Source organism: Lissotriton helveticus, chromosome 2_1, assembly GCF_964261635.1.
Source record: "Lissotriton helveticus chromosome 2_1, aLisHel1.1, whole genome shotgun sequence".
Lineage (NCBI taxonomy): Eukaryota > Metazoa > Chordata > Amphibia > Caudata > Salamandridae > Lissotriton > Lissotriton helveticus.
Genome location: NC_136059.1, coordinates 140,238,348 through 140,259,379, shown reverse-complemented (window position 1 = coordinate 140,259,379; position 21,032 = coordinate 140,238,348). Strand labels below are relative to the sequence as shown.

The window sequence follows — 21,032 nt, the reverse complement described above, 5'->3', positions numbered from 1 at the left end:
AACTTAGACATAAGTTATTGTAGCAGTGAATGTGAGATGCTACTGCTAGGATCAATGGTGGCTTCTGGCAACATAAAGTGCCTTGGCAGCGAATAGGGAAATAATAAAGAAAAACACTCACCTGCCTCTGCCACACTGCTGCCGGCCGCCTTAGTGCTCCACTGCTCCCGGTGGCCACACAGCACAAGCTTCCAAACTCCCCACCCAATTCAGACACTGCTCTTCTGCTATTACCCAGAATGAGAGCAATGCTGAGATTGGCTTGAGCCGCCTAGTTTAATGATAGCTCAGGCACGGGGAGTGTGGGCCTTATATATACCTGGCTGTACAACACCGCGGATGTATGACATTACATCGCGGTTTTTACAACGCAAGTCGTTACAACGACTTGCGTTGGAGGGTGCTGGACTTAAGAGTAGTATAATTTACTATTCCAACTCCAGTCTACGTGCAGTAGGGAAGGTGTTGGATATTAAATTATACAATTCCTTGTCCTAGAGCGCCATCCAGCGCAAGTCGTTGTAAGGACTTGCGTTGTAAAAACCGCAATGTAGTGGCATCACAAAGTAATCCCCGCGTTGTAAACAATGTTTCCCCTACACAGCTGGCTTGGAGAAATCAAAGTGTGTATGTCGGTTTGGCCATCCAAAGATGGGCAGCCAAACTGACATGTGCACTTACACTGCCCACCACTCCTCCTTCAAGCTGTCCATGGAAGATGGGCTGGCCCTGCCCCACCCTACACTCGTGGCATTGACTCTCTCAGTCAGAAAATGAATAATAAAATGAAAATAATATCGTTTTGTTATCATTTTATTTTTCATTTGCTAGCTCTGAGTGAGCCAAGGCTGAACTGGCAGTAGTTGGCACCAAGCATTTTTCCAGTAGGCCGTCAAGGTGTGGGCTGGTTTTTGACCCATGGGGGCAGTGCTGCAATATCACCCCGTTGTAACAAAAGCAGCAGTGGTGCTTGAAACTAGCACCAACCCCCCCACCCTCCAGGCTGGCGCTTCTCTCAGTATCCCCCCCCCCCAGGCCAGTCGAGCAGTATTGCCTGGGCTGGTTTCTGTTCGAAATCCGGTGCGCTGAGCAGTAAGGCAACGCTCCTCCACCATTACAGAGAAGTTTCCTCTGGTTAGGAGAATGTAACTAAGAGGTCATTATTGTGTCAGAAACAGTTAAACATATTAGTAGACATAGGGACCCTAAGACAAGACTAAGTATGGGCTGAAAATTCGTTCCGCTCGTGGAATTTGCGGATTTTCCGCAATTTCGCGATCCACGAATCTCGCGGTAAAATCTGCGAATCCGCGAGCGGGATGAATTTTCAGCCAAGCACTTACAGGGTTACAGCAGCAGGTGCAAAAGTTGAAGCAAATTTTTTGTAACCTTTTACAAAAGGGTTACAAAGAAATTAACTTCAACTTGGGCACCTGCTGCTGTAAGCCTGTAAGTACTTCCTGGCGCCTCGTTGCCTACTTGCAACTATTCTCTGACCCTGCTCTGACCCTTGAAGCAGGGTCAGAGAATAGTTACAAGTAGGCAATGAGGCGCCTGTCACGAAAATTAAACCTCAACAGGAAGCACTGACAGATATAAAAACAAGCATTTGCAATGCAATAGGTCTCGCATTAGGAAAGTTTAAGCTATTGGTCTTGTAAATGAATTTTTTTTTAATTTATGTGTTGGTTTTGAAAATAGCTAAATTAATAGCTTTGTCATTTACAATGCCAATAGTTATAACTTTTGCAAATGTGACACGTATAGCATTTGTAATGCAACATGTTATGTATTTACGTGACTTAGATGTATTGATATTACAAATTAGGAATGGCTTTTAATTTTTTTAAAATAATTAATACTTAAATAAAAGTGATTTTAATTTTTAATGGCAATAGCTTAAACTTTTGTAAACAACTTTTGTGAAGATTATGATCAGTGTATTTTATTGTGACGAAAATTCAAGAACAGAAGTGAAATATGAACATCTTTTTGTGACATTTGTAATAAAGCTTGAAACATTGAGAGAACATATTTGAACCAGTTGTTGTTGAATGGTTTCGCCGATTGATGCTGGAGTGGCGCTGAGTGGTGCTGTGGTGGTGCTGAGTGGTGCTGTGGTGATGCTGAGTGGTGCTGTGGTGGTGCTGTGTGATACTGGGATGGTGCTGAGTGATGCTGGGGTGGTGCTGAGTGGTGTGGTGGTGGTGCTGAGTGATGCTGAGTGGTGCTGTGGTGGTGCTGAGTGATACTGGGATGGTGCTGAGTGATGCTGGTGTCGTACTGAGTGGTGCTGTGGTGGTGCTGGGTGGTGCTGTGGTGATGCTGAGTGATGCTGTGGTGGTGCTGAGTGATACTGGGATGGTGCTGAGTGATGCTGGGGTGGTTCTGAGTGGTGCTGTGGTGTTGATGAGTGATGCTGTGGTGGTGCTGAGTGATGCTGTGGTGGTGCTGAGTGGTGCTGTGGTGGTGCTGAGTGATAATGTGGTGGTGCTGAGTGATAATGTGGTGGTGCTGAGTGATGCTGGGGTAGCGCTGAGTGATGATGTGGTGATGCAGAGGGCAGAAAGGCACAAAAAGCAGTCTAACAGAGGGCAGAAGGGCAGAAAAACAAGGGAAAAACGAGTCTAACAGAGTGCAGAAGGGCACAAAAAATGAGTCTAACAGGGTGCAGAAAGGCACAAAAACGAGTCTAACAGAGGGCAGAAGGGCAGAAAAACAAGGGAATAACAGAGGGCACAAGGGCACAAAAAACTAATCTAACAGAGGGCAGAAGGGCAGAAAAACAAGGGAAAAACGAGTCTAACAGAGGGCAGAAGGGCACAAAAACAAGTCTAACAGGGGGCAGAAGGTCAGAAAAACAAGGGAAAAACGAGTCTAACAGAGGGCAGAAGGGCAGAAAAAAACGGAAAAACAAGTCTAACAGAGGGCAGAAGGGCACAAAAACGAGTCTAACAGGGGGCAGAATGAATCCCGCCCTGCGTGTTTGTCCACGAAGATGCCACCGTTTTGTGCAATACTTCTACTCAACTGGAGTACTTTCTACTGTCTAATCAGTATGTGCTCCCTCGTTGGCTAAATGTATAGGGGCAGATTTGCAATAACTGTCGCATCCCCAGGGATTCGCCAGTTATTGTGCGCCGCAGCTCCGCCACCCATGGTGCGCCGCATTTACAATGCGGCGCACCATGTGGCAAAAACGGCACAGATGCGTCACGCATCTGTGCCGTAAAAGCAGCGCATTGCTGGAGCTGCTTCGCAAGCGCGACGCAGCTCCAGCAATGCCCTGGGGGGCCCTATCTCCCCAATGCTGCGCCGGAACGCCTCCTGATGGCGCAGGGGGGAAACAGCCTCAATAACGAAGTCTTAACAACGACTGAACTGAACAACGAATCCAAAACAACGACCTTTATATGAACCACGACATCATCAACCACGACTTACACGAAGAACTAAACAACTAATTAAGCTAACAACGACTTCACCTACCTCTAAATGCCTTGGGAGTCTGAGAAATCTGATAATGAGGATGACGTCAGACCAGTGATTTGAGAGCATTTATACTTGTAGCCATGTGAATTGTCTATGGTGAGCGTTTTTTGCGCAGGAGATTTCCACCTCGTTTTTTTAATGTTAATAAAATCATGCATACATGTTATTTACGTCTCCGTTTACCATGGGAGGTACCGATTTTGTCGTTCAATACCATTACTGAAACAGTGCGCACTGGAGGTTTCATATTTTTCCCCAAGTAGTGCCTAATTTGACCAGGTGTTGGCCACCAGCACCTATTTTTGGGGACCAGCACTTTTTTCCACATCAGAAATTTTCCGAGTGCAGGAAATGGAAAACACATAGATCGGAAAAAAGAGGAAGAGAAGGAAGGCAACACTGTCCCAAAGGAAGAAAGCAGGAACCTGCGAGGCCGCGAAAAAGGGGCAGGTGGTGCCTGGGAGTGAATTAAAGACTTCCAGCCATTGTATTTTACTCACCGATGTTCAAGTGCAGCGGCCGCCGACTTTTGAACAGAGCCTCGGGCACCGACAGTCTTTCTTTCACAAATTAAGCGTTGTGCCCCGTAGCAATCTGCTGTCAGTCAGAGAAAGTGCTGCGGCGTTGTGACAATTTTGTCTGCGCTGCATGCATAGATGTTCTTTAATCAAGAATAATGCCCGTGGCATAAATCGGAGTGCCTTTCCCTTACTCATTTGGTAATGTATACCAACGTGGAGGGTCATCTACTCACGGTAATACTATGGTAATGATTGGAAAAAGAATACTGTGTGCAGCTGAGGAGCTAGAGGGAGTGTTTATTTAATGTTGAGGTCTGCCCGGTACTACTGAAACCAGCGTGAGTGTATTAAAAAAGCACAAACATGAGTTCTAACTGGTTACCTCGAGCCTTAGGAGCCGTGTAGGAGGCTGGATTCTTCTCTTTTCTTCTGCGTGACGTTCCACTGAGCTGCACGCCGGCTTAGTTGTGGATGAAGTGACATTTCCCCGTTTTCATCTGACATGCAGAAAGCAGGTTACTCATGGTATGTTCCGTTTTGAACATAGTGGGAGATTCGGGAAATATGTGAACTAAATATATTTCGTGGTTCAGGAAGTCGTGGTTCAATACATTAGTGGTTTGCCTTTGATCGTTGTTTAGCCTTCGTGGTTTAGGCACTCGTGATTAACGAGGTAGTTGTTTGATCATATAACCGGCGCAGGGCTTTACAACGTGACGCATCTCTCAGATGCGTCACGTTGTTAATACCCAGCCCCATGGCGCATGTTTTGTGCTACCGCTGCGTCACAAAAGTGACGCAACTGCGGTGCAAAAGAGGCGCAAGCTGTTTGTAAATCTGCCCCATAGTGCATTTACAACACTGCAGCTGTGTAAAGGGCCAGAAGATGTGTCTCCAGTGACCATGTGTGCCTGTGCCTGTGTTACAGGCACACATGGTCACTGGAGACACATCTTCTGGCCCTTTACGCAGCTGTAGTGTAGTAAAAGCACTATACATTTACCCAATGCGGGAGCACTTAATGGATTAGCCAGTAGAAAGTACTCCAGGGCAAATCGCAAAAAAATCTGCGGAAAAATTCACGAATTCAAGGATTTTTTTTGCGATTTCGCAGGGAAATCCGCTAATTCGCGGAACGCGAATTCGCAAATTTCGCCCATGCTTAGACAAGACAGATACATAGTAGGCATGAGAAAACACTAGTACACCCAGGCATACTTTACATAGACATAATACACATAATAAATGTACATAAGCAGACTAGGTGTACTGATCCCACTTCACAAAGTCATTTTCACTTGTAAAAATCATTTACGAGAGAAGTATCAGGATTTGCAGCTCATCCTAATAATGGTGGGAGGTTTTCTCCTGTTGAGCGAGAATTTATTTCCAGGGTAAGAAGAACACCCCCAGACTTCAAGCAGTGTCAGGTAAGGCATTCCCCAAGGGAAATAATAGGTTCCACTTGGAGAACAAATATAAACAAAACTTCAACTCAAGCAAGCCTAGAAAACTTCAATGTTGCCCAGGCTTCTAGATGAAAGTTTTATGAACTGGAGAAAGTAGAAACTTGACCACTGTGCAAATGTGTAATTTTCATACCAGAAGGTATGTTCATACTAGACATATACCAAGTAATGTAATTTAATGTAATGTAACCAGAATTTATAAAGTGCTCTATCACCCTACGGGTTTCCTGGCGCTGAAAAGACAGAGGTTCCTCTACACACACAGAGATTACCCACCACAGGCGATGCAGGCACTACACCCTAAGGAACAGGTACGTTTTAGTTTCTTCCTAAACTGTGGGAACTTCTCTACTTATCTGATATAAGGTGGGAGGCTGTTCCATAGCTGTGCTGCCAAACAGCTGAAGGCTCTGCCTCCATATCTGGAATTTCTTGCTCTAGTGGATCAGATGAGCAGAAGAAGAGCGACGAGTTTGTGACGGGGCGTGCCAGACAATTATTTTCTGCAGAGGTCTGGTTTTCATAAATGTATGGGTTTACTAGGTTTCCCTAGGTGCAGGCAGAGCTAGGGCACAAAATCTACAGCTTGGCACTTTGCAAAAAAATTGTCAGTTTTCACTGTGAAAATGTGGTGTGTCCACGTTGCATTTTGGGCCATTTCCTTTTGCGGCCACTAGGCATAACCACACAAGTGAGGTATCGTTTTACTTGGAAGACATTGTGGAATGCGGGGTGGGTGGAATTTTGTGGATCCACACAGATTCCAGAAAGTTTCACCACAGAAATGGGAGGAAAATGTGTTTTTTTAGGACAAATGTTTAGGTTTGCAAGGGATTCGGGGATACAGAACCTGGTGGGAGCCAGTCACGTCACCCCATTATGAATTCCACTGGGTGTCTAAACATCAAAAATGTATAGGTTTGCTAGGTTACCCTAGGTGCTGGCAGAGCTAAGGTTCAAAATCTACAGCTTGGCACTTTGCAAAAAAAGGGTCTGTTTTCATTGTGTTTTGGGACATTTCCTGTCACAGGCACTAGGCCTACCCACACAAGTGAGATACCATTTTTCTCAGAAGACTTTGAGGAAAGCAGGGTGGGTAGAATTTTGTGGACCCACGCAGGTTCCTGAACTTTCCACCACAAAAATGTAAGGAAATGTGTTTTAAAAAAAATAGGTTTGCAAGGGATTCTGGGTAACAGAACCTGGTAGGAGCCAGTCAAGTCACCCTATTCTGGATTCCCCTGGGTGTCTAGTTTTCAAAAATGTATAGATTTTCTAGATTTCCATAGGTGTTCGGCAGAGCTAGTGATGAAGCAAGGTTGCACACGTACAGAAATTTGCTGTATCCAACCCTCTTGAAATAACTAACTAACTAACTAATATATTAATCAACATGTTTTTTCCATTAATATTTGTATTACACGACAAATTTAGTAAACTGGGGAAGTTTGCGTATGTGCTTTTATTAACAGTAACCCGAGTGTCCTAAAAATGACCGCCGCAAACGTGGGAACTTTACTGCACATGCTTCCGCTACATCTACGTGGTATGACCGCCCTTTGCTTTTGGTGGGAAATTTCTTGATTCTGTGCACTAGTGCCAGAAATGGCCGCTTCAAACTTCACATGCTAATGCTTATGCTGCTGCTTGTACTAGTTCTGCTTAACTATTAATGCAAAAGTTAAAATAAAATAATGGGGATAGAGTAGAGATAAATGTTATACGGTGCAATCATTTATGTTTGTATTCTAATATGTTTCTCTTTGACTTTGGTGATAGCTCGTATTTGGGCATGAGGGTAACCTGAAACACCATTTTGAGTATACACAGAGCATGTGCAGGGAGAACTGAAAGACCTCGAGCTGTGGCATTGAAACAGTGCCAAGGACTGTCTTACCTGTGATGCACTTGGAATCCTCACCCCAAGACCTGTGAAAAGGGTGACAACTTGCTAATTTGTACAACATTGTATGCTAAAATGAAATGATATTGGTGGGCGGAATAAAGTAATGAGAAAATAAACTGGGGGTGGAAACTTGATCGATATAAGTCAATTGAAATGACCTTATCTTAGTATGGTGTGTTGACCATTCCCGTCTCTCTGACCAATCACTGAAAGGCAACACATACATTTGCAACATTTAGGGGTGGTACATTGCCCTGGAAATGGTATAACTAAGGTAGGCTTAGATAGAGAAATTGTCCGGCTTGTCCGAATAGCTGACCTGTCACTGACACTGACCCAATGCACGCTATAGGAGATGTAGAGCAAAGGTGCTGGTGGAGCCCTCTGTCAGAAAATTGGAGGTGTTTGCGGGGAAATGATTGATTACCCGATTGGGGTACTTTGAATTGGCTTACTGAGAGAGAGGGTGTGACGCTGGCGTTGCACTTAGCAGAGGTCACCTGTCCTGAACTGTACCTGGCTTGTCCCATGGGCACCTGATTAATTGGGAGCCTGGTCTTTTTGCCCCAGCCCGTGGCCAGGATTGGTCCTTGCACCATTCTAGGTAAATATAATCCATGTGGTATGTCCTTGTGCTATTTCCCTTTCTCACCCTTTCCAGGTACCAATGTCTAAAGGTGTTACTGTGATTTCGTGCAAACTTTAAATCTTATTAATCACATATTACTTATGAAATGTATGGTCTCTGTAATTTGGCTGAAGACTCACTTAAACTTGCATAGATAAAGCATTTAAAACTTTCCCCCGAGTCTGTGGTTATTACAGGAAAGGCAATACTGTTTAAATACTGCCTGTTTATTCTAACTCCTTATTCGATCCCTAGGACATATAGCAAAGGTGACGAGGATTGGTAAGTCATGGTTTAACCGGTATAAGTCCTAAAAGGACTCATTTTCATTTCATTTCATTAACTTTTATTCGATTATAAAATTTGTATAATCATAAAAAGTAAAATTTTATAAAGATCATTAAGTAAAAATAAGTAAAAAGATCATTTACATAAGACGCTTATAATGTTAAGAAACGATTTTGCGACGGGTTATTGTTACTGTTTTTAAGAAAGTCGCTACCAGTTTTGCTTCATGTGCGTTTTTCGGTGTCTGAAGATAAGCGAGTGCTGGATATGTATGTCTATGTCCACTTAAACGGAGGAGGGGCAGAATCCATTTTTTTCTTGCTGGTCTATAATATTTACAGAACAAGATGACATGGACCGTAGATTGTTTGGAAAGTCCGTCACAAGGGCAGCATGTCAGGTTTCGGGACCAGTTATTCAGTTCAGGAAATGAGACTATGCGGAAGAAAAGGTCGAACCGTAGTCTTGTCAATAGGAATTTTTCATAATTCGAAAGAAAAAACGTCAAGTAGGGCTGCATCAGTTTCTCTGGCTGCAATATGCGGATTTTTTCATTTTGTGTTTTAACAATCTCTGCTTGGTTGCGAAGCTCTCTTAGATGGCCCATGCAGAGTTCTTTAAGCTGTTTCTTTGAAATGTCTTCTATTGAGGGTGGTTCAAGAAAATATTGCTCGCGATCTAGGTCTTGGAGAAATTTATGGATGTAGTTGAGCCACGGTATTTTTCTCCAGTGTGCTAGGCCAAGGCATTCAGTGATAAGGGAACGTGTTATATGACTTGCGGGATTACACCATATGCGGTGCCAGAGTATGAGAGGCTGGCATCGTATGGTGTCTGTTACATATTCCATGCCCAGCTCCCGATGTGTTGATAGAGTCGGGGAGCTTTGGGGAAGGGCTAGGATATATTTAATAAAAGCATTCTCCGTTACCTGGAGTTGATCAATGCGTCCGTGGCCCCAAATGCCTGCTCCATACGTGGCCACACTATGGCATTTTGCGTAATAAATCGTTAGCAGTTCCGCTGGGGCAGGTTTTCCAAGTTTTCTGGAAAAAGCACTTAGTGCTGATACTGCTCGGCGAAAGTTGAGGTTCCTGGCTTCGATTGCTTTGTGCCAGGTCATTGTATCTTCCACAAGTATGCCCAGGTAAGGGTATACCGATGTTTTTTCCAGCTTGTTATTGTTAATAAAAATTGATTTTGAGGCACCCCGTTTTGGTCCGATAGTCATTGTGAAAGTCTTTTTAATGTTTACTTTTAGACCCAGGGAGTCCATGAATGCCACGTATTTGTTCAGCTGTCGTTGGAGTTGGTTGGGGGTCCGAGCCAGGATGACCGAGTCATCGGCATACAGAAGGATGGGTATCGGGCGGCGTGCTATCTGTGGAAGGTCCTGGCTCCCTTCCAACATAGCCTGTTCAATCCCGTTGGTGTATAGATTGAACAGGAAGGGAGCCAGTACACACCCTTGCCGTACTCCTCGTGATATTTTGAAGGGGCGTGATAGTTCGCCGCCAGTGCCATAGCGAACTCGGCCTTCAGCGTTGGTATATAATTCCCTGAGAAAGGCTAGTAACGATGGATCCACTCCAAGGCTAGTCATGGTCTGCCACAGCTTTGCATGCTGAACGCAGTCAAAAGCCGCGCTCAGGTCTACGTAGACCAAGTAGATGTTGCCTCCCTTCGCGCGTGTATATTTTCCGGCCAGGAGGATCAGGTTTAGGGCCTGTTCCACCGTCCCCAACCCCTTCTGGAAGCCGTATTGCAGGTCTGTGATGGTGTTATTTTCCTGGGCCCAGGATTGTAATCGGTCCAGGAGTAGTCGACCTGCAATCTTGCCCGTGGAGTCCAGAAGGGAAATTGGTCGGTAGCACGCAGGGTCATTACGGTCCCCTTTCTTGAATATTGGCAAAAGGGTGGATGATGACCATGATGGAAGAAGTCCGATTTCAGTGACTGCGGACATTACCCGGGTGATTATTAGTGACCAGTAATCGCTATTGTGTAAAAACAGATCCATAGGCACCCCGTCTGGGCCGGGAGCCTTACCGGTTTTTGAGGCTTTGATGGCCTTTCTAATTTCAGCAACTGTGAAGCGTAGGTTAATGGGGTGGAAATTGTTCTTTACTTGTTCCCGAACTTCTGATTGGGGTGGATCCGTTGTTGAGCCAAAAATTTTTATAAAATGATGGAGCCAGTCATTCTCGGTTATTGCCACGTCTAAATGATGGGGGTCAGTGATGTTATCCAGAAAAGGTGATCTTATTGTCTGCCAAAACGTGATACTATCTTTTTTTAGTGCACTCTCATGTAGTTGGCGCCATAGGTCTTGCTTTATCTGTCGCCTACGGCTTTTCCGTGCGTTGTTGTACTTTTTCCGCCGGTATGAAATGAGTAGGGCGTCTCTAGGTTTTTGTCGGAGAGCTTCTTTAAGAGACGTGAGGGCCTTTTGGCAATCAGAGTCAAACCATCTCGTCATGGGGGGTTTTAATTTATTTGATGTGTTTTTGAATAGCTCTTCCCTTATTGCTCCTTGGATGTTGTTAAAGGAGGTAATAATTAATTCGGGGGATGCCTCTGCAGACAGACAGTCCGTTAGCCATATCTGTGTTTTTGCGAGTATCTTTTGCGTGGTCTCTTCTGGGTCAATCTTTGACCATTTGATGGTGTAGCCGTTCTTTTTCTTTATGGCCAGTGATTGTTGGTCAAGAGAGGTGGCTTTTGTTAAAGATAAACCTACTTTTCCCATAAGGAGATCCACACTTAGGGGATAGTGGTCGCTGATTGGACTGGATCCTACTTTATAGTTTTTTAGTAAGCCTTTGCAGGTGTTTGAGGCTAAGATAAAATCTATGATTGTCATGCAGCCTCGCCCGTGAAAAGTGGGTAAAAATTCTTGCGCCGGGTTAACTAGCTTATTGACAAAGTCTAAGTCCAAAGTGAAGAGAATTTCATTAAGCTTATTTCCGCCCGGAGTGTGAACAAAATGAGGGATGGGATTTCCAGATTCGTTCAGTAATCCACAAATCCAACTTTTATGGTTTGGGCATAATGCTTGATTAAAATCGCCTCCCCATAAATAGTTGAGTGTTATATTGAGATTTGCACTTTGTAGTGATGATATGAATGTCATCATTTCATCTAGATGGGAGCAGCATTCTAGAGCGCCTGCATTGTTGTAATAGTTTATGAGTATGAATAAATTTTTCGTTGCTGCCACCTGATGAGTAATTTGAATGATTTGAAAGGTAGATGTTTCCTTTAATAGTTTCACTCTGAGTGGGACGATGTTAGAGAAGTAAATCATGAGTCCACCTTTTGGCCTTCCCATGGCGCTCGGTGTTGCTTTAGTGAAGAAGGTCTTATAGCCCACTAGGTGAAGAGGGGTTGTGCGCCAGGTCTCTTGGAGGCACAGGATTTGGTAGGTCCTCGCAGTATTCAGCCATAAAGGACATGTTATTTTTGCGGTTAGGCCTGCGATGTTCCAATAGGCTATGCCTACGCTCGTGACATCTTTATCTTTCGCGTTGATGGATAATGACATGTTGTTGGTATTAGATTCACTAGCTGTATCTAGCTCATTATTTGATCTTTGGCTGATATCCGCTTCTGCTGGGAGGGTACTAATCCGGAGGTCATTTAGGTGGGGTGATGATATCTCAGGTGTAATGGGCAACTCTGGTCGTACTAAATGTTGTTTATCAGACACAGAGTATTGTGTAGTGTCAGTTTTATGGTGACTAAGTTTGTCCAGAAACGGTCAGTCGACCATTTCGAGGCAATCGAATCGATTTTGGGTTGGGAAGCCCTGCCATCCTTCGTATGCTTGGTACGGTCTGTCCTGCCAGTAAGGAATTTGTCGTTCTATGTACCTTTCACTTGGTCCACCCCTGACTGGATAGTCATGCGAGTATTCCGCCTGGTTCCATGGTACTTGGTGTCGTGGATCGTGATTTCGTGGATATTTGGGATGGTGGTGCCATTCCCACAATGGAGGGTTACGATGTTGCTTCGCTGGGGGGTAGAAGAAGGAAAGGTGACAGGCATCTATTCCCCCTTTCTTGTCGAGTTGAGGCCAAGCGCAGATGTGGTCTACAGTTGCAGGGTCTCTACAGGTTACGATGATACAGTCACCGCGTATTGTTTTTTTCGATTTGCCTATCCAGGCTACCCTTCGGGCTGCGGTGATCCCTCCCGAAAGGTGAGATTCGAGGGGTCTGTTGATACTAAGCCACTGCATGGCCTTATTTTTAAGCGACCATGCAGTTTCCGATGTATCATCTGTTAACTCGGGTACTCCTGTTAGAACTATTGTATAGGGAGTAGCTTCCGGGGGCATGTGGGCAGGGCGTCTAGCTGTGAAAGGTTTTTTTGGTGTATTTTTGGGTGTATTTTTAAGTGTTTTTTGAGGTGGCAGGGACTTCGATGTATGCGATTCGGACTTTCCTGGGCAGATTCTGCTAGAATCTATGTTTGCTGCTGGGCATGGAGTGCCTACCGTAGTTGTATCCATTGGTGCTGTTTGCTGTGCTATTTTAGGAGGGGGTTTCTCCTTCTGGGGATGAGGAATATTCACATTAGGTTTGGGTATTGTGGTGGTTTGTTTTGGATTCCTCTGGGCTATTGAAGTTGGGTTTGAGTGAACGACTGTTGTCTGCGTGTGCAGTTGATTTTGCTTTTTGGGTGGATGCACGGTGTTACGCTGCCCCTTTATGTCTATCCGGGTGTTTGAATCTAGAAGGGTGGCCGAGATTATCGTTAATTGGGCTTCAAGGTTTCTGATGCTTAGCTGAATTGGCTTTAAGTATTGATATAATAAGTCTTTAGTTGTAGTAAGAACTTGCGAGGTGATTCTGCAGGTCTTACATTGGTTAGGGGTGGTATCATTTGAGATTGCCTTGTGTGGAAGAGTTGTTTCGGGGATGTATAGTATGCTATTAGACGTTGAGGAGTTTGAAAGAGGCATTGGATGTTCCTGACACTGTAGACTGTGTGTTTCTCCGCTGTTTATTAATCGGGTTTCCGGTATTGCTCCTTCTCTAGCACCTTGCTGGGGCAAGCTGTCAGTGGGTTGGAAATCTCCCTGGGTTTGGCAGCCAGCTAGGTCGGGAGTTACTTCCAAGTCATCCGATGTTATGGAGAGGTCCGACTCGGAGTGCGTGACTGACAGGTCAACTACCGATGGTACAGTGTTTAGGTCAGGAGCTGGTAGGGTCACCGGAAGGGAGCTGTTTTGGGTGTTAAAGTTAATTGGGGAGGCGGCGTTTGCTATAGCACCTAATGAGGATCGCTTGGCATTTGCGCTCATAAGATCTAAAGATACTCTCTTCTCCATTAGAGCTATGCTTTGATTTATAGTCTCGTTGACCCGTGATATAAATAGGTCAATGGGGCCTGTTACTTGTGCTACCTCCTGCGCATGTTTGGATTTGGGTTTGGAGGTACTTCTTGTTTTGGCTGGCATGTTTGTTTTGTTGCTAGGTCGTTGATGAACGAGGAGTGGCCCGGACCGGACTCTATCGGGCACTAACGGGCAACAACGGGCCCGCCCTTGGCCCGGGCTTCGCCCCGGGCTGCGTCCCGCGCGCGTCCCGCGCAGCGGGTGTCGCGAGAAGTTGTAGTGCTTCGCTGGGGGCGGGGCACTGGAAGGGGGCGCGGCTCTCACAGGAAGAGGACCAGCTGAAGATGGTGAATGCTGGTCCTCGCAGTCCTGGGGCCGGCGCCTCGTCCTCCTCTGCGGCCTCACGCTCCCGGTCGCTCAGCGGGACTTTAACTGGAAAGCTGTGCTACTCCTGTAGCTAGGGTCGGCAGCAAGAACACAAAGAGAGTCTTTAGGCGGTGAGTCAGTCTCCACGAGTGGCACCCGCGCAGCGGGTGCCGCGAGAAGTTGTAGTGCTTCGCTGGGGGCGGGGCACTGGAAGGGGGCGCGGCTCTCACAGGAAGAGGACCAGCTGAAGATGGTGAATGCTGGTCCTCGCAGTCCTGGGGCCGGCGCCTCGTCCTCCTCTGCGGCCTCACGCTCCCGGTCGCTCAGCGGGACTTTAACTGGAAAGCTGTGCTACTCCTGTAGCTAGGGTCGGCAGCAAGAACACAAAGAGAGTCTTTAGGCGGTGAGTCAGTCTCCACGAGTGGCACCCGCGCAGCGGGTGCCGCGAGAATTTGTAGTGCTTCGCTGGGGGCGGGGCACTGGAAGGGGGCGCGGCTCTCACAGGAAGAGGACCAGCTGAAGATGGTGAATGCTGGTCCTCGCAGTCCTGGGGCCGGCGCCTCGTCCTCCTCTGCGGCCTCACGCTCCCGGTCGCTCAGCGGGACTTTAACTGGAAAGCTGTGCTACTCCTGTAGCTAGGGTCGGCAGCAAGAACACAAAGAGAGTCTTTAGGCGGTGAGTCAGTCTCCACGAGTGGCACCCGCGCAGCGGGTGCCGCGAGAAGTTGTAGTGCTTCGCTGGGGGCGGGGCACTGGAAGGGGGCGCGGCTGTCACAGGAAGAGGACCAGCTGAAGATGGTGAATGCTGGTCCTCGCAGTCCTGGGGCCGGCGCCTCGTCCTCCTCTGCGGCCTCACGCTCCCGGTCGCTCAGCGGGACTTTAACTGGAAAGCTGTGCTACTCCTGTAGCTAGGGTCGGCAGCAAGAACACAAAGAGAGTCTTTAGGCGGTGAGTCAGTCTCCACGAGTGTAAGTACTGATAGGCGTTAATAGTAGTAAAGGCAGGTCCACTAGTTCAAAGTGTGAATGTTTATGGGCACAGGTGAGTATGGTGAAATTGAGCTAATGGTCCTGCGTGCTATAACTAGGAATTAAAAGCTACAAGTTGGCACTTTGCAAAAAAAGCGTCCGTTTTCACTGTGAAAATGTGGTTTGTCCACGTTGTTTTTTGGGCCGTTTCCTGTCACGGGCACTAGGCCTACCCACACAAGGTATGTACCATTTTTCTTTGAAGACTTTGGGGAACGCAGTGTTGGTGGAATGTTGTGGATCCACACATATTCCAGCACTTTCCACCCAAAAAAATGTGAGGAAAATGTGTTTCATTTTTACAAATATTTTTGTTTGCAAGGGATTCTGGGTAACAGAACCTGGAGGGAGCCACTCAAGTCACCCCATCCTGGATTTCCCTGGGTGTCTAGTTTTCAAAAATGTATAGGTTTGCTATGTTTCCCTAGGTGCCAGCAGAGCTAGGATTCAAAATCTACAGCTTGGCACTTTGCAAAAAAACGGTCAGTTTTCACTGTGAAAATGTGGGGTCCAGGTTGCATTTTGGGCCATTTCCTGTTGCCGCCACTAGGCATACCCACACAAGTGACATTGGGGAATGTGGAATGGGTGCAGTTTTGTGGATCCACGCAGATTCCAGGACTTTCCACCACAGAAATGTGAGGAAAATTTGCCTTTTTGGACACATATTTAGGTTTGCAAGGGATTCTAGGTAACAGAAGTTGGTGGGAGGCAGTCCAGTCATCCCAATTCCTGCCCCAGGCACTAGGCCTACCCACACAAGTGAGGTACCATTTTTCTCTGAAGACTTTGGGGAACGCAGGATGGGTGGAATTTTGTGGATCCACGCAGGTTCCTGAACTTTCCACCACAGAAATATGAGGAAAATGTGGGGTTTTTTTTTAGGTTTGCAAGGGATTCTAGTGACATAATTTAGGGAGTGTGGGGTGGGTAGAATTTTATGGATCCACGCACGTTCCTGAACTTTCTACCACAAAAATGTTAGGAAATTTTGGTTTTTTTCTAATTAGGTTTGCAAGAAGATTCTGGGTATGTGAACCTGGTGGGAGCCAGTCTAGTTACCCCATTTTGGATTCCCCTGGGTGTCTAGTTTTCAAAAATGTATAGGTTTGCTAGGTTACCCTAGGTGTTTGGCAGAGCTAGGATTCAAAAACTATAACTTGGCACTTTGCAATAAAAGCGTCTGTTTTCCCTTTGAAAATGTGGTGTGTCCACATTGTGTTCTGGGCCATTTCCTGTCGCCGGCACTAGGCCTAACCACACAAGTGAGGTACAATTTTTCTTGGAATTTTGTGTGTCCACACAGGTTGCAGAACTTTCCACCACCGAAATGTGAGGAAAATGTGTGTTTTTGGCAAATATTTAGGTTTGCAAGGGTTTCTGGGTAACGGACCCTGGTGGGAGCCAGTCAAATCAGCCCATCCTGGATTCTGCTGGTGTCTAGTTTTCAAAAATATATGGCTTTGGTAGGTTTCCCTAGGTGCCGGCAGAGCTAGGGTTCAAAATCTACAGCTTGGCACTTTGCAAAAAAAGGGTCTGTTTTTACTGTGTAAATGTAGTGTGTCCACGTTGTGTTTTGGCTATTTCCTCTCGCAGGCACTAGGCCTACCCACACAAGTGAGGTACACTTTTTCTCAGCAGACTATTTGGAATGCAGGATGGGTAGAATTTTGTGGATCCACTCAGGTTCCTGAACTTTCCACCACAAAAATGTGAGGATTTTGGGTAACAGAACCTGGGAGGAGCCAATCAAGTCACCCCATTCTAGATTCCCCTTGGTGTCTAGTTTTCAAAAATGTATAAGTTTGCTAGGTTCACCTAGTTGTTCGGCAGCGCTAGGAGTCAAAATCTACAACTTTTCACTGTAACAAAATCATCCGTTTTCACAGTGAAAATGTGGTGTGTTCACGTTGCGTTCGAGCCATTTCCTGTCTGGGCACTAGGCCTACCCACACAAGTGAGGTACCATTTTTCTCAGAAGACATGCGGCAACGTTGGGTATGTGGAATGTTGTGGAACCACACAGATTACAGAACTTTCCACCACAGAAATGTGAGGAAAATGTTTTTTTTGTAAAATATTCAGGTTTGCAATATATTCTGGGTAACAGAACCTGGTGGGAGCCAGTCAAGCTACCCCATCCTGGATTCCACAAGGTGTCTAGTTTTAAAAAATGTATAGGTTTGCTATTATTCCCTAGGGGCCTGCAGAGCTAGGGTTCAAAATGTACAGCTTGGCACTTTCAAAAAAAGGGTCTTTTTTCACTGTGAAAATGTGGTGTGTCCACGTTGTGTTTTAGGCCATTTCCAGTCATGTGTGGCCCCATACTGGATTACCCTGGGTGTCTAGTTTTCAAAAATGTATACATTTGCTAGGTTTCCCTAGGTGCCGGCAGAGCTAGGGTTCAAATCTACAGCTTGGCACATTAAAAAAAGGGTCAGTCTTTACTGTAAAAATAAAGTGTGTCCACGTTGCGTTTTGGGCCATGTCCTGTCGTGGGTTCTCAGCCTACCCACTCAAGTGAGGTACCTTTTTTATCAGGAGACTTAGGGTAACACAGAATTGTAAAGCAAATGTTATTAGCTATTGACTTTCAATGTATTTTTGCCTACTGAATGACAGACAATGTGTAAAAAAGAAGTCATTTTGAAAAATAACCTATAATTCTCATGCTTGTATGGGTACTCCCAATTTTGTAAATGTGCAAATATCTACTGTTTCTAAACTCTATATTTTGTTCCAATTTCAGAAATGCATAGGTGTCTTTCATACCAATTTTTCCATGCATATATTTTTCCAAATCAATTTCTATATTCCCGATACATAATGAAAAAACATTGCAAGAGCCTGCTCAAATGTTGCCTCTGGGTTCATCAGGTTCTTGGTGAACCTACAAGTCCTATATATCCCCACAACCAGAAAGGTCCAACGGGATTCATCGTCGACCCTGCGGGAGTGCTGTGCTCTCTTCCGCCTGCCTGTTTGCACAGCGTCTTTTCCGGGCACTTCGCCGCCACGCCTCGCGGCCCCCGCTCCGCGGGAGCCGCTCGTAGGCGAGAGACTTTGTTGTTGTTGGGGATCCAGCCCCGGTCCAGAACGTGCTAGGAGCACCATCGCCATCTCAGGGAGCGCACCACAGGACTGCAAGCACTGAGGCGGGACTGCGAGGACCAGCGTGCCCAGCGGCGTTGATCGGCCGCAGCTGGTCCTCTTCCCGCCCCTTCTGCCTATCCTCTTGCCTGATAAGCAGCAACAGCAACGCGCACGCGGGACGCGCGCGGGGCAACGGCCGGGGCGAAGACCGGGCAAAGAGCTGGCCGTTTGAGGCCGTTCGAGTACGGCAGAGTCCGGCCTAGGCCCACCCCCCCTGGACGCTAGGAAGACCATAGAAAATGCCATTAAGATCAGGGAAGGAACGTACTGTCCAAATTAATACCACCAAGGGCGTCGTTTCTGGTCCCCTTGACGCTTTTATAACACGGGCCACTGGTATTCTGGAAAAGGAAATCGCCATGGTTGAGAAAAGACTGTCATTAGACCTAATTAGTGGAAAGCGATCCTCACTGGGGGCTATAGCCACATCTATCTCTCCTGCACCCTCTGCACCCCATGCTGCCTTCAATTGTGTCCATACCACCTTTACAGACGCAATAGTCCACTTAGAAAACATTGGGGGCAGCCCAACAAGAGATAAAACCACGGAAGAAAGGAATAGTATAAACGCTTCCCAAGACAGTCAGGGGGACGGGGAGGAGGATAATGATTCCGTGATTAGTGAGGAGCAGGATTTTAGCCAGCTTTCTGGATCTCCTCTCCTCAATCAGTCCATGTCCAACCCTGTCGAAAGTGTTAATCTCCCTATATCCAATCGCGGCCCCAATACCAAAAAGAGAAAATGGGATTCTAGATTGTCAGGGGAAAGAGACCTAAAAACTAGTAAAGTAAATAAAGTCCAAGAGGTAGGGGGTCAGGGGTCCGAGCCTCATTTAAACCCACTAATACCCTCTGTGCCTAATAACATGTTATGGTTATGCCCCTCCCTTTTGGCTCTGGGCTCCTCAAGTACTTGTCCTATGTGCCTTAATAGTGACGAGGTTTTGTTGGCAAAAATGGAGGCCATGATTAAAACATTACTCTTACCAGTCCTGGAGCGGACTAGGCTCATGACCTCTAAAATTGATAGTATGGAGGATTTGATCCATTCAAACCATACGATGCTTCAAACATTACTTGGTCCAAATAATACGGGCGCTATTATTAACACATCAGTATCCGGCAAGGCATCCAGTAAGGTAACCAGTAACAACCATATGGAAAAGGGTAATAATTTCCCTAATAAAACCATAGGAACGAATAGCACCATACTTAAAAGGGGCCAAGAAATTAATACCACCCTTATTACCTCTTCTAAAATAGGAGCTAGCACTCACATTCAGGTACCAAAGCCCCAATCGAAACCAGCAGCTAAACAAAATACTGGTGGGCGACAAACAATGGGACCACCCACACAACCTAATTTAAATCTTCCACCGCCTTGTACCTCAAGAGCCCCACGTACCGCCTCCACTACCCATAGGGAGGGGGGGCGTAAAAGACCAATTGTTCCCAGTGTTGATTTACCACCTGAAGCAGCCCTACACACCATCGTTCTGACAGGTGTAGCACCTTTAAAACCGGGTGCAAGGGAATCCTACAGTGACCTTCGCAATAAAGTCACTTTTTGGTTGAACAAAAATCGCCCGTTACCGCCCTCTACCCCCACGGAAATACTATATGTGAGGAGAGTAGATTGGGTGGGGCCGGAGGTAAAAGATTTAGAAGGAGATTGTATACTCATCTCGTTCAAAGATTCATGGGTGGTAGATGCTATTAAACGAGAACCCAGGTTTGCTAGGCTGGGGGATGTACAAACCTTAGCTCTATCCTATTTTTATCCGCGCAGGCAAATACCCTTTCAGTCTTATCCCCTGTTTCGTAAAGGTCCTGCTGCAAGACATCCCCTGGCATTAACCCCGCTTGACTGCCAGCGTCCCTTCCTTTTCAACCATTTTGGTCCCCTTTCTGGCCTTGAAGCTATAGACTGACTCAATGTCCCATCTAGTGAGTCTCTGATTGGTAGTGTAGTAGCCAAAGAGCCCATTGACCAAAATATGGTCTGCCCAATCCAAATCACCAATCGAGTAGATGGGGAAGGAGGTCAAATGTCTTTGTTAACCAGCTCTTTACCATATGTAGCTACTCAGGGGTCCTTGACCGAGGACAAGATCACAGTCCCAGCAGATCGCGTTAAGCATTTAGTGGTTAATGATGATACAGGGGCGTCTCATGGACCTGTACAGCCCCTATACCCTATGTTGCCAGACAACTTGAAAGATCATTTGAAAATTTTGTCCTGGAACATAGCAGGTATTAAGGCGCGCCTCGTGTCCACTGATTGGTTGAACTTTATGGACAATTATGATATCATCCTGTTGCAGGAAACATGGGCAACGGAGCCTGTTCATAAGTTGGGTTATATTAATTTCTTCAAACCCGCAATAAAAGGAGGCAAAGGGCGGGCCGCTGGTGGCTTGTTGATCTGGGTGAAACAATCCTTGGGTTTTTATCCAATGGAATTCCCGGTGGAGAGTCAGGATCTCCTCTCCATCATAATAAATAAAGGGAACAAGCAAATCATGAACATTGTTAATATTTATGCTAGAGGTCTGTCTGGCGGTCGAAGCTCACCCCTGCTGAACCTTGTTGATCATATGGTTAAGAAAATGGACAGAGGCATTACTACCATTCTTGCTGGCGATCTAAATTGTACTATAGAACCTGTGCTAGATATGGGAGATACCTGGATTATGGCAGACGATTCGGTATGGGGTATCCCGGATTTACAAGTGGAGAAGAGGGCTAAAGCAACAGAGGCTGCAGTTTCCTGGATGGCTTTTTGTTTACAAAATGGGTTCCGTGCATGTAATGGCCGCTCTGCCTCGGATGTGAAGGGAA

General features: G+C 46.1%; 1 protein-coding gene across 1 annotated transcript in view; it reads right to left on the bottom strand.

Annotated features, from left to right (window-relative positions):
• LOC144817800 (uncharacterized) overlaps positions 1 to 21,032 on the bottom strand; it is a 54,214-nt gene that overhangs the window by 3,435 nt on the left and 29,747 nt on the right. The window lies entirely within an intron of this gene.